Raw genomic sequence first — 13,808 nt, 5'->3', positions numbered from 1 at the left:
GTTCAAGTTCTGTGTTTCCTTTCTGCTGGAAGATAACTTGAAGTATGTGGTCTTTAATGTTAACAGATGCTTTTGGTTGGACAAAAGACCCATAGGCTATTCGTTCTTTTTTACCTCTCATTGTAAAAGTAAATCGAGCTCTTGTATCCACCTCTCTTTGCCCACCTGCACCCTCACTCAACAAGATTAATGAGCAGAATCATTGAGCTTTACTCTCCATCAGAACAGATATAAGGACAATCTATATTTACGCAAAGATGAACTATATTGTCAGCATTTACCAGTTTTTTGTTGTTACATAATGAATTGTAGAAAGTGACACTACCAAGGCTGTGGGCTACCTGGGAGACTAATCACAGACTTGGAACAACTTGGACTTGAATCACAACTGCAGTCTACTCCTCAAGTGAGCCCTGCCCATGTATACTGAGGTATTAGAGTATATTTTTGTGAAACAACTAAGGTTCAAGGAACAGACATACTAAGGATTTTGGCCTTGTGGGTCTTGCTTAGATTTGTTTGAGAGAAAATGTAGAGTCGTAGAAATGTATAGCTGTGCTCAAAATTAGCTGTAGGAAGCACCTTACTGGCTCGGTGTCACATACATACTTATTTGAAGGGCAGGACCAAAAACTGAGGTCAATATGGTTCTTTCCATTACACCACATTGCCCTTGATGGTTTCTTTCTATTACACCACCTTGCCCTTGATGGTTCTTTCCATTATACCACCTTGGCTTTGTTGTCTTATAAAATGCACGTTACCTGAGAAGTCACCCTGTGTTCAGAGAACCAGCACATCTCCAGCCATTCCCTGCTTGGAATCCTTCACTTTTGTTCAGCCTGGTCAAGACCAATACAAGAGACCTTTCATCAGTGCAGGGCATTGCTAGACTCTGCAGGGCATTGCTAGACTCTGAAGAATAGCAAGATGGATTCCCAATCACCAAGACTCCTCATACTTTCTTATGTATCTTTTTTTTTTTTTTTTTTTTGTTGAGACGGAGTCTCGCTCTGTCGCCCAGGCTGGAGTGCAGTGGCCAGATCTCAGCTCACTGCAAGCTCCGCCTCCCGGGTTTACGCCATTCTCTCGCCTCAGCCTCCCGAGTAGCTGGGACTACAGGCGCCCGCCATCTCGCCTGGCTAATTTTTTGTATTTTTTTTAGTAGAGACGGGGTTTCACCGTGTTAGCCAGGATGGTCTCGATCTCCTGACCTCGTGATCCGTCCGTCTCGGCCTCCCAAAGTGCTGGGATTACAGGCTTGAGCCACCGCGCCCGGCCTCTTATGTATCTTTTAAAGAACCCATGTCCATTCCCTCACTTGCTGAATATTTACAGAGCACCTACCCTGTGCCTGGCCCTGAATCTACACTGGTTGGAGAGTGGCAAATAGAACAGCACAGAACTCTGATTTCAGGGCATCCCTTTTTGCCTACACTTCTCTAGCCTCTTTTACCTACTTGGCTGCTTCCCTGTTCCATTCCACCCACTACAAATGGATTAATCTTTATAAAAAGCTCTGGCCCTGATGGGATGTGGCATTGCCTCACGGTGAGGGGTACTCCTTAGGGTCTGGTGTTTTCACCTTTATTCACCTTGTCTGCATAGCTCCTCCATGAGAGCCATCCAGTGCAGCCAGGTTGATCCATTTGCCATTGCCTAAAAAAGCCTCATGTGGCCCATCTCTGTGCCTCTGCTCATGCCAGTCCTTCTAAAATGTTCTATTCTCTGCTCCACCAGCCCAAGTCATGCCCATCTCTCAAGGTCTGACTTCATCAGCTTCACATGAAGGCTTCCCAGCTGATTATAATCTCTTCCTTTGAAAATGAAGCACTCATAATTTTCTTCCCTAAAGGTTGCATGGGAAAGATGCTCAGAGAGTGGGTCACATACCATTAAATAGTGATTTTTCACTTTCTGTGTCAGGAACTCCACTGATAATCTAATGAAAGTTCTATACCCTATTCCCAGAAAAACACGTATGTGCAAATATATAAAATGTTACAAATAAATTCAGGAAATTTAGAGACCTTCTGAAATTATCCATGGTTTCCTCAGGGGGTTAATGGAACCCAGTTAAAAAGTCTTGTTCCCAGGAGTCTTTAAATGTTATCATTGTGTTTGTTCTTGTTTTTAACACAGCCAGAGAGAAGAAAAATTGGTACAGGCTATGCAAGCAAAAGTAATCTCTATTATCCATGTTCAGTATGTCTTGAGTGACAGAAAAGAAGAAAGAAGTGCTCTTAGGTTATTTGAGAAAATTTTGTTTTGGAGGTTTGAAATTTTGAAAGTGATAGGATTTTGTTGTTGTCCTTGTCATTTATCTTTTAACCACCCCCAAAATTGATTTGTCAAAATGAGTTCAGGGCCAAGTGCACTTCATTTCAGCCCTGAAACCCACCGCTTCTGCATGGATAGGGCAATCAGCCTCGGCTGAAGGTGGGAGAGAAGAGGCTGGATTTCTCCTTACAGAAGAAAGATCTGCACAATCAGGTTTTCCTGTATTCATTCATTCATTCATTCATTCATTCATAGAACAATTGTTGAGTGTATTTTCAATAAAAGTGGGTGTGTTTTGTCGATAGGGAACAACTCAGGTTATTCTTTTATTTATTTATTTATTTATTTACTTAACAGGGTACAGTTATTTTATTGTTCCTGACTATGACCCAAGATCCTTTGTTCTCCTTTATATGTAATGCTATTTAAGTCAAACTAGAACTGATAAAAGTACATTCAATGACAAATCCTTCCCAGGCTAAATGTTGGGCTCTGGCAACCCATCTTTAACAGGTCCAGGGATCAATTACATGTGATTGTGAAGTGCTTGACCTTTATTCAGTTGCTTCCAGTGGTCTGGATATAACTTGGGAAGTTCAAAAGGATCCCCTTGGTGGATGAGGAGGGAGGGGCCTCTTACCTGTAAGACTCTTGCTCATGTCAAGGGTGGATGTGAACATCTGTGGCATGTTTTCCTCATCTGAATTCCTTAGTAGAAATTCAGATTTTTGGTCCCTGACTTTCAAGAATATCTTAAGGATATTTAAGTTTCCTTAATCTTTGAGATTAGACTGCTGGAACCAGCAACATTAGCCTTGCCTGTTAGCGATGATTACAGGGGGCATTGAAACATAGATTTTAAAAAAGGGACTCAGCTGTTTTGGAGCTGACAGGGTGACCTCCTCAACCATTCTGCTTTCGCCAAAGCAAGGAACTTGTCCCCAGACCTAGGCCCTCTAAAACTCCTGCTGCTGGCTGGACCATGACAAACTAGGATGCTCAAATTTCATGGGGATGATTGCCTTAAGTTGTCAAATTGGTAGATAAATAAAGGGGACCATTGCAATAATAAAACAAATAACCTATAGTTATGGTCTAGCAGCACCAAACTGACCATTTCAGTGGGAAAACAAGTCATCTGGAGTAAAAGATGGATACGGTACTTTGGTGTTCTGCACACACATAATTTTAGCAATGAACTTAATGGCCATCATGCATTTTTGAAACAATCCACTAACCATAAAGCAATATATATCATAATCAATTAACTTTATAAAAAGTTGTGTTACTAAATGTGACTAATTCACCTCCCACCCCCCACTGGCATGCATTTATTTTTATTTGTGGCTCTGGAATAGAGTACCTTTCATTTGTTAGTAATGCTTAAGCTTTTTTCCTTATTTAATACCTTTTTTGTTTTTAGTTACCCCATGGCTTCTAAAAAAATAAGATCCAACTTCTGAATTGCTATGTTAGTTAATGGTGGCTAAACAGATAGCAGAGGGAATATAATATAATTGTTCACTGAGGGCTAAAAAAGAGGAATGCTGTGAATATTTACTATCTTCTTCCTCTTTAAAAAATATTTTTCCTTTTTCCTCTTTCATTGTTTAGAATCGGAAATGTTCTTTCGTATTTGCTTCTGTTCTACAAGAGATTATATTTGGCTTATTAAAATATAAACCATGTCCAAATGATTGTATTTTTATCTGTAAAAAATTATGCCTGGGATTTGTTTTTTGCAGAAATAAGGCTAAAGACTTCTGCTTCAGTAGGGGTGACATGTTTGTGTTACTCCTGTCAAAATGATTTTATTGCAAGTAATAAGCCTCGTGGGGTCAGAACATGCTTATTTTAAACACATGTTTTTTCCCAGAGATCTACGTCATGCCAAATATCTGACAACTCAAATGTTGATGACAGCGATGGTTTTTTCCATGGTGATGTTGGAAAAATTAGGGTCTGAGGCCTTCATTTGGTGGTATTAGAATTTAGCTGAATAGGAGGAGAGAAGAAAACAGTAACAAATGTCAAAGTTTCAAGCAACCATGTGGTATGGCTGTGGTAGAGATGTATCAGGCAATTGAAAGTTTTCTAGATGGTGCCATCTTGCTAAAATAATAAAAAGTACAGGTTTGTAAATCAAAACAAGTGCAATCTATGTAGGGAAGGATTGTCTATGCATATACAAGTGGCCAGTGCAGGAAGTGTTGAAGTCACATTTATCTTTATGTTAATTTCTATGCTCATGTCCCCCATTCCCCTTCTGAAGCCAGGCCTGGGACTTGAGCAACTTAGAGGGTCTGGCCCTGATGTTTACTCCTTTATTTTTGGAATTTCCTTCTAGTCTCTCAAGAGTGCGGCATATATTTTCCATTTTCTAAATATAAAATGTACAAAGTAATGTATATTTTGTTTTAGAGAAGTCTTTTAAATGTTTGGAGACAGCCCAGATCATCCCTTTTTAGGCAGTGGTCTCCAAACCTTTGTGCTTATTCACCCCATTAATAAAACTTTCTGAGCATGCCCCTCCATGTATTTATTTATGATATATATGTATATATGTATACACTGCTGTATATGTATATACTGTTTTCCTGATGTAAACATTAAAAACCATAGCAAACATAGACATTTTAAAAGTATATTTTCTGGTCCTCAATGGAGTTTAGAGAATGGGACAAGGGGTCTTTAGGCGTAGCACCCAGATGCCTGTAATTGATTAGAGAATGTGTATATACCATTTGTGGCAAAGCAGATATAAAATAAGCATGGACGCATGATTTTAGGTCAACGTATTTAATTATTTTTACTTAAAATAAGCTTTTTTGGTTGGGGAAGAGAAGGATGAACAATTTGATGTCACCTTTAAGATTGCACTTTTTAATTCTGCTTTTGGGACCACTTGATCTAGAATGCCTTGAAAATTCTGGAGAGATTTAACAACCCACTGAGTTAAGCAAAACAAGAAAAGAAAGTAGGGATGGGTGGTACCCAGATAATGCAAATGCAGGATGTATTGTCTGTGAATTTCAGCAACAATCTGAAAAACATGTTTTGATAATGCCTGGTAATTAATCATCTCACTGATTACATGTCTTTTTTTCTATTTGTTTATAATCTTGTGTCTTCAAATGTGTGGAAGATGTGCAGACTTATTTTCAGGTATCTGAGATAGGAAGGGCCAGTGTTGGCATAATTCGAACCCACATTTCAGCTACTCGGGGGCTAACGGGCGGACACCACCTGGAAACACTTACCTGCACCATCTGTTTTGCGAACACAGTGATTAGCGTCTTGCTGAATGATGACCCCAGTGTGAAGGCGGCATTTCAGTGTTTGTTTCTGGATCTATGAGTTACTTTAGCAGAGTTATTAGTAGTTTATAAAGCCATATTTAAACTTGTACACTTGATTGTAAGATAGATTTGAATTGTGCACTATGTTGATTACTGTATATAAATGTGGAAATTCTGTATATTTGGTCTTAATGCTGTATGTATTTGATGTGTAAATGATAACTAATGGATATGAAATAGTTTTCTGTGAATGTCTTTATTCCAGTTTACTTCTGTTTTGCAAGTTTGAATGTTTAAATTTCAGGCTCATGGGGAAAATCTGAAATGTTTGCATCTAATATACTGTTAAGTGGTGGTCTCTTAGATGATTGGGAGAGTATTTTAGTTGTAAGCTTCTTGTATAATTAAAACAGAGGTAATGAATATTTTAGGCATATAAATTTCTGATAGAATTTCAAATGAGTGGCTTTTAAGAAGAAAAACAGATCTCCGGAATATGCTGTCCCATCCTCTCCTGCTTTTATTTCATGCCCAGTGTACCTCTGAGTGTTGCAAAGTGTGAGAACCACTGGTACAGAGAAGAAAAGGAGGAGAGGGAGAGCTGGGAGCACATGTTAAGACCTTTGCTATGGCTATGCCTTATAATAGACCAATTTTCCCTTATATAAATATTGTCTCAATTAGGAAGGGCATGGTGGCTCATGCCTGTAAATCCCAGCATTTTGGGAGGCCGAGGCTGGGGGATAACCAGAGATCGGGAGTTTGAGACCAGCCTGACAAACATGGAGAAACCCCATCTCTACTAAAAATACAAAATTAGCTGGGCATGGTGGCACATGCCTGTAATGCCAGCTAGTCGGGATGCTGAGGCAGTAGAATCACTTGAACCCGGGAGGCAGAGGCTGGAGTGAGCCGAGATTGCGCCATTGCACTCCAGCCTGGCAACAAGAGCAAAACGCCTTCTCAAAAAAAAAAAAAAAAAAAAAAAAAAATCTATCTATCTGTCTATCTATCTATCTATCTATCTAGTCTCATTATACCTCTCCAATAAATAATTATTCTATTCCCAATTTATAGATGAAGAAAGAGGTTTGGGGTGATAAACTGGCATATAGTAATATGGCCATGATATGCTCAAGTCATTGGGGTCAGAGATTCACAGGAAGATTTTGGAAAGTCAAATCTTATTACGAAGTGATTCACACGTGTATCATAATGAACCCTAAAGGAAAGCTGGGCGTATAGGCATGTCAAGATCTATAGAGATATGCAGGATGTTTCAAGTTTTATCTTAAAATTTGACCAAATCTTTGGTAAAATAATAATACTGTTATTCAAATGTCAGCTTTTTACCACTTAGAGCAAATTACAATCAGGTAACATTCAAAATTCTAACCCTCCCTTCCCAACATGGGAATATCTATTAAGTAGCAAATGAGAGAAACCCCTAATCCCACATTTCAGAGATAATACTGGTTGAATATCTCTCTCTTTTTTTTTAATTATACTTTAAGTTCTAGGGTACATGTGCATAACGTGCAGGTTTGTTACATATGTATACTTATGCCATGTTGGTGTGCTGCACCCATCAACTCGTCAGCACCCATCAATTCATCATTTATATCATGTATAACTCCCCAATGCAATCCCTCCCTCCTCCCCCCTCCCCATGATAGGCCCCAGTGTGTGATGTTCCCCTTCCCCAGTCCAAGTGATCTCATTGTTCAGTTCCCACCTATGAGTGAGAACATGCGGTGTTTGGTTTTCTCTTCTTGTGATAGTTTGCTAAGAATGATGGTTTCCAGCTGCATCCATGTCCCTACAAAGGATGCAAACTCATCCTTTTTGATGGCTGCATAGTATTCCATGGTGTATATATGCCACATTTTCTTAATCCAATCTGTCACAGATGGACATTTGGGTTGATTCCAAGTCTTTGCTATTGTGAATAGTGCCGCAATAAACATACGTGTGCATGTGTCTTTGTAGTAGAGTAATTTATAATCCTTTGGGTATATACCCAGTAGTGGGATGGCTGGGTCATATGGTACATCTAGTTCTAGATCCTTGAGGAATCGCCATACTGTTTTCCATAATGGTTGAACTAGTTTACAATCCCACCAACAGTGTAAAAGTGTTCCTATTTCTCCACATCCTCTCCAACACCTGTTGTTTCCTGACTTCTTAATGATTGCCATTCTAACTGGTGTGAGATGGTATCTCATTGTGGTTTTGATTTGCATTTCTCTGATGGCGAGTGATGATGAGCATTTTTTCATGTGTCTGTTGGCTGTATGGATGTCTTCTTTTGAGAAATGTCTGTTCATATCCTTTGCCCACTTTTTGATGGGGTTGTTTGTTTTTTTCTTGTATATTTGTTTGAGTTCTTTGTAGATTCTGGATATTAGCCCTTTGTCAGATGAGTAGGTTGCAAAAATTTTCTCCTATTCTGTAGGTTGCCTGTTCAATCTGATGGTAGTTTCTTTTGCTGTGCAAAAGCTCTTTAGTTTAATGAGATCCCATTTGTCAATTTTTGCTTTTGCTGCCGTTGCTTTTGGTGTTTTAGACATGAAGTCCTTGCCCATGCCTATGTCCTGAATGGTACTACCTAGATTTTCTTCTAGGGTTTTTATGGTATTAGGTCTAACATTTAAGTCTCTAATACATCTTGAATTAATCTTCGTATAAGGGGTAAGGAAAGGATCCAGTTTCAGCTTTCTACTTATGGCTAGCCAATTTTCCCAGCACCATTTATTAAATAGGAAATCCTTTCCCCATTTCTTGTTTCTCTCAGGTTTGTCAAAGATCAGATGGCTGTAGATGTGTGGTATTATTTCTGAGGACTCTGTTCTGTTCCATTGGTCTATATCTCTGTTTTGGTACCAGTACCATGCTGTTTTGGTTACTGTAGCCTTGTAGTATAGTTTGAAGTCAGGTAGCGTGACGCCTCCAGCTTTGTCCTTTTGACTTAGGATTGTCTTGGCAATGCGGGCTCTTTTTTGGTTCCATATGAACTTGAAAGCAGTTTTTTCCAATTCTGTGAAGAAAGTCATTGGTAGCTTGATGGGGATGGCATTGAATCTATAAATCACCTTGGGCAGTATGGCCATTTTCACGATATTGATTCTTCCTATCCATGAGCATGGTATGTTCTTCCATTTGTTTGTGTCCTCTTTGATTTCACTGAGCAGTGGTTTGTAGTTCTCCTTGAAGAGGTCCTTTACATCTCTTGTTGTAAGCTGGATTCCTAGGTATTTTATTCTCTTTGAAGCAATTGTGAATGGAAGTTCATTCCTGTTTTGGCTCTCTGCTTGTCTGTTACTGGTGTATAAGAATGCTTGTGATTTTTGCACATTAATTTTGTATCCTGAGACTTTGCTGAAGTTGCTTATCAGCTTAAGGAGATTTTGGGCTGAGACAATGGGGTTTTCTAAATATACAATCATGTCATCTGCAAACAAGGACAATTTGACTTCTTCTTTTCCTAACTGGATACCCTTGATTTCTTTCTCTTGCCTGATTGCCCTAGCCAGAACTTCCAACACTATGTTGAATAGGAGTGGTGAGAGAGGGCATCCCTGTCTTGTGCCAGTTTTCAAAGGGAATTTTTCCAGTTTTTGCCCATTCAGTATGATATTAGCTGTGGGTTTGTCATAAATAGCTCTTATTATTTTGAGGTACGTTCCATCAATACCGAATTTATTGAGCGTTTTTAGCATGAAGGGCTGTTGAATTTTGTCAAAAGCCTTTTCTGCATCTATTGAGATAATCATGTGGTTCTTGTCTTTGGTTCTGTTTATATGCTGGATTACGTTTATTGATTTGCGAATGTTGAACCAGCCTTGCATCCCAGGGGTGAAGCCCACTTGATCACGGTGGATAAGCTTTTTGATGTGCTGCTGAATCCGGTTTGCCAGTATTTTATTGAGAATTTTTGCATCGATGTTCATCAGGGATATTGGTCTAAAATTCTCTTTTTTTGTTGTGTCTCTGCCAGGCTTTGGTATCAGGATGATGTTGGCCTCATAAAAAGAGTTAGGGAGGATTTCCTCTTTTTCTATTGATTGGAATAGTTTCAGAAGGAATGGTACCAGCTCCTCCTTGTACCTCTGTAGAATTCAGCTGTGAATCCATCTGGTCCTGGACTTTTTTTCGTGGGTAGGCTATTAATTGTTGCCTCAATTTCAGAGCCTGCTATTGGTCTATTCAGGGATTCAACTTCTTCCTGGTTTAGTCTTGGGAGAGTGTAAGTGTCCAGGAAATTATCCATTTCTTCTAGATTTTCTAGTTGATTTGCATAGAGGCATTTATAGTATTCTCTGATGGTTGTTTGTATTTCTGTGGGGTCAGTGGTGATATCCCCTTTATCATTTTTTATTGCGTCTATTTGATTCCTCTCTCTTTTCTTCTTTATTAGTCTTGCTAGTGGTCTGTCAATTTTGTTGATCTTTTCCAAAAACCAACTCCTGGATTCATTGATTTTTTGGAGGGTTTTTTGTGTCTCTATCTCCTTCAGTTCTGCTCTGATCTTAGTTATTTCTTGCCTTCTGCTAGCTTTTGAATGTGTTTGCTCTTGCCACTCTAGTTCTTTGAATTGTGATGTTAGAGTGTCAATTTTAGATCTCTCCTGCTTTCTCTTGTGGGCATTTAGTGCTATAAATTCCCTCTACACACTGCTTTAAATGTGTCCCAGAGATTCTGGTATGTTGTATCTTTGTTCTCATTGGTTTCAAAGAACATCTTTATTTCTGCTTTCATTTCGTTATGTACCCAGTAGTCATTCAGGAGCAGGTTGTTCAGTTTCCATGTAGTTGAGCGGTTTTGATTGAGTTTCTTAGTCCTGAGTTCTAGTTTGATTGCACTGTGGTCTGAGAGACAGTTTGTTATAATTTCTGTTCTTGTACATTTGCTGAGGAGTGCTTTACTTTCAATTATGTGGTCAATTTTGGAATAAGTGCGATGTGGTGCTGAGAAGAATGTATATTGTGTTGATTTGGGGTGGAGAGTTCTATAGATGTCTATTAGGTCCACTTGGTGCAGAGATGAGTTCAATTCCTGGATATCCTTGTTAACTTTCTGTCTCGTTGATCTGTCTAATGTTGACAGTGGAGTGTTGAAGTCTCCCATTATTATTGTATGGGAGTCTAAGTCTCTTTGTAGGTCTCTAAGGACTTGCTTTATGAATCTGGGTGCTCCTGTATTGGGTGCATATATATTTAGGAGAGTTAGCTCTTCCTGTTGAATTGATCCCTTACCATGATGTAATGGCCTTCTTTGTCTCTTTTGATCTTTGATGGTTTAAAGTCTGTTTTATCAGAGACTAGGATTGCAACCCCTGCTTTTTTTTGTTCTCCATTTGCTTGGTAGATCTTCTCCATCCCTTTATTTTGAGCCTATGTATGTCTCTGCATGTGAGATGGGTCTCCTGAATACAGCAGACTGATGGGTCTTGACTCTTTATCCAGTTTGCCAGTCTGTGTCTTTTAATTGGAGCATTTAGTCCATTTACATTTAAGGTTAATATTGTTATGTGTGAACTTGATCCTGTCATTATGATATTAACTGGTTATTTTGCTAGTTAGTTGATGCAGTTTCTTCCTAGCCTCAATGGTCTTTACATTTTGGCATGTTTTTGCAATGGCTGGTACCGGTTGTTCCTTTCCATGTTTAGGGCTTCCTTCAGGGTGTCTTGTAAGGCAGGCCTGGTGGTGACAAAATCTCTAAGCATTTGCTTATCTGTAAAGGATTTTATTTTTCCTTCACTGATGAAACTTAGTTTGGCTGGATATGAAATTCTGGGTTGAAAATTCTTTTCTTTAAGAACGTTGAATATTGGCCCCCACTCTCTTCTGGCTTGTAGAGTTTCTGCCGAGAGATCTGCTGTTAGTCTGATGGGCTTCCCTTTGTGGGTAACCCGACCTTTCTCTCTGGCTGCCCTCAAGATTTTTTCCTTCATTTCAACTTTGGTGAATCTGGCAATTATGTGTCTTGGAGTTGCTCTTCTGGAGGAGTATCTTTGTGGCGTTCTCTGTATTTCCTGAATTTGAATGTTGGCCTGCCCTACTAGGTTGGGGAAGTTCTCCTGGATGATATCCTGAAGAGTGTTTTCCAACTTGGTTCCATTTTCCCCCTCACTTTCAGGCACCCCAATCAGACGTAGATTTGGTCTTTTTACATAATCCCATACTTCTTGCAGGCTTTGTTCATTTCTTTTTCTTCTTTTTTCTTTTGGTTTCTCTTCTCGCTTCATTTCATTCATTTGATCCTCAATCGCTGATACTCTTTCTTCCAGTTGATCGAGTCGGTTACTGAAGCTTGTGGATTTGTCACGTATTTCTCGTGTCATGGTTTTCATCTCTGTCATTTCGTTTATGATCTTCTCTGCATTAATTAGTCTAGCTGTCAATTCTTCCACTCTTTTTTCTTTCTTTTTTTTTTTTTTTTGAGACCTAGTCTTGCTCTGCCGCCCAGGCTGGAGTGCAGTGGCCGGATCTCAGCTCACTGCAAGCTCCGCCTCCCGGGTTCACGCCATTCTCCTGTCTCAGCCTCCCGAGAGCTGGGACTACAGGCGCCCACCTCGTCGCCCGGCTAGTTTTTTGTATTTTTTAGTAGAGACAGGGTTTCACTGTAGTAGCCAGGATGGTCTCGATCTCCTGACCTTGTGATCCGCCCGTCTCAGCCTCCCAAAGTGCTGGGATTACAGGCTTGAGCCACCGCACCTGGCCTTCTTCCACTCTTTTTTCAAGATTTTTAGTTTCTTTGTGCTGGGTACGTAATTCCTCCTTTAGCTCTGAGAAGTTTGATGGACTGAAGCCTTCTTCTCTCATCTCATCAAAGTCATTCTCTGACCAGCTTTGATCCGTTGCTGGCGATGGGCTGCGCTCCTTTGCAGGGGGAGATGCGCTCTTATTTTTTGAATTTCCAGCTTTTCTGCCCTGCTTCTTCCCATCTTTGTGGTTTTATCTGTCTCTGGTCTTTGATGATGGTGACGTACTGATGGGGTTTTGGTATAGGTGTCCTTCCTGTTTGATAGTTTTCCATCTGACAGTCAGAAGGACTGTCTGTTGGTCTGTTGGAGATTGCTTGAGGTCCACTCCAGACCCTGTTTGCCTGGGTATCAGCAGCAGAGGTTGCTGAAGATAGAATATTGCTGAACAGCGAGTGTACCTGTCTGATTCTTCCTTTGGAAGTTTCCTCTCAGGGGTGACTCCACCCTGTGAGGTGTGGGGTGTCAGACTGCCCCTAGTGGGGGATGTCTCCCAGCTAGGCTACTCAGGGGTCAGGGACCCACCTGAGCAGGCAGTCTGTCTGTTCTCGGATCTCAACCTCCGCGTTGGGAGATCCACGGCTCTCCCCAAAGCTGTCAGACAGAGTCGTTCGCGTCTGCACCGGCCCCCGCTGCTTCCCCTATTGGACTTCAGCTGTGGGCTGTCCCCAGAGGTAGAGTCTACAGAGACAGGCAGGCTTCCTTGAGCTGCTGTGAGCTCCACCCAGTTCGAGCTTCCCAGTGGCTTTGTTTACCTACTTAAGCCTCAGCAATGGCGGGCGCCCCTCACCCAGCCTCGCTGCTGCCTTGCGGATAGATGGCCGCAGACTGCTGAGTTAGCAGTGAGGGAGGCTCCATGGGCGTGGGACCCTCCTGGCCAGTTGTGGGATATATTCTCTTGGTGTGCCTGTTTCCTTAAAGCGCAGTATTGGGGTGGGAGTTACCCGATTTTCCAGGTGTTGCGTGTCTCAGTTCCCCTGGCTAGGAAAACGTATTTCCTTCCCCCTTGCGCTTCCAGGTGAGGCGATGCCTCGCCCTGCTTCAGCTCTCGCTGGTCAGGCTGCAGCAGCTGACCAGCACCGATTGTCCGGCACTCCCTAGTGAGATGACCCCAGTACCTCAGTTGAAAATGCAGAAATCACCGGTCTTCTGTGTCGCTTGCGCTGGGAGTTGGAGACTGGAGCTGTTCCTATTCGGCCATCTTGCTCCTGAATATCTCTTATCTGAAGTGCTTGGGACCAGAAGTGTTTTGGATTTGGGTTTTTCTCAGATTTTGAAATATTTGCATTATACCAGTTGAGTATCCCAAAATCATAACTGGAAATCTGAAATAATCCAATGTCTGTTTCCTTTGAGTGTCATGTTGGTGCTCAAAAAGTTTTGGATTTTGGAACATTTCGGATCTTGGATTTTTGAATTTGGGATGCTCAACCTGTAGTTTGGTTTTTATCTTTTTAGACTCC

This window comes from Trachypithecus francoisi, unplaced genomic scaffold (assembly GCF_009764315.1).
Source record: "Trachypithecus francoisi isolate TF-2019V2 unplaced genomic scaffold, Tfra_2.0 Lachesis_group15, whole genome shotgun sequence".
NCBI lineage: Eukaryota > Metazoa > Chordata > Mammalia > Primates > Cercopithecidae > Trachypithecus > Trachypithecus francoisi.
Note: the sequence above shows the minus strand (reverse complement) of the source record.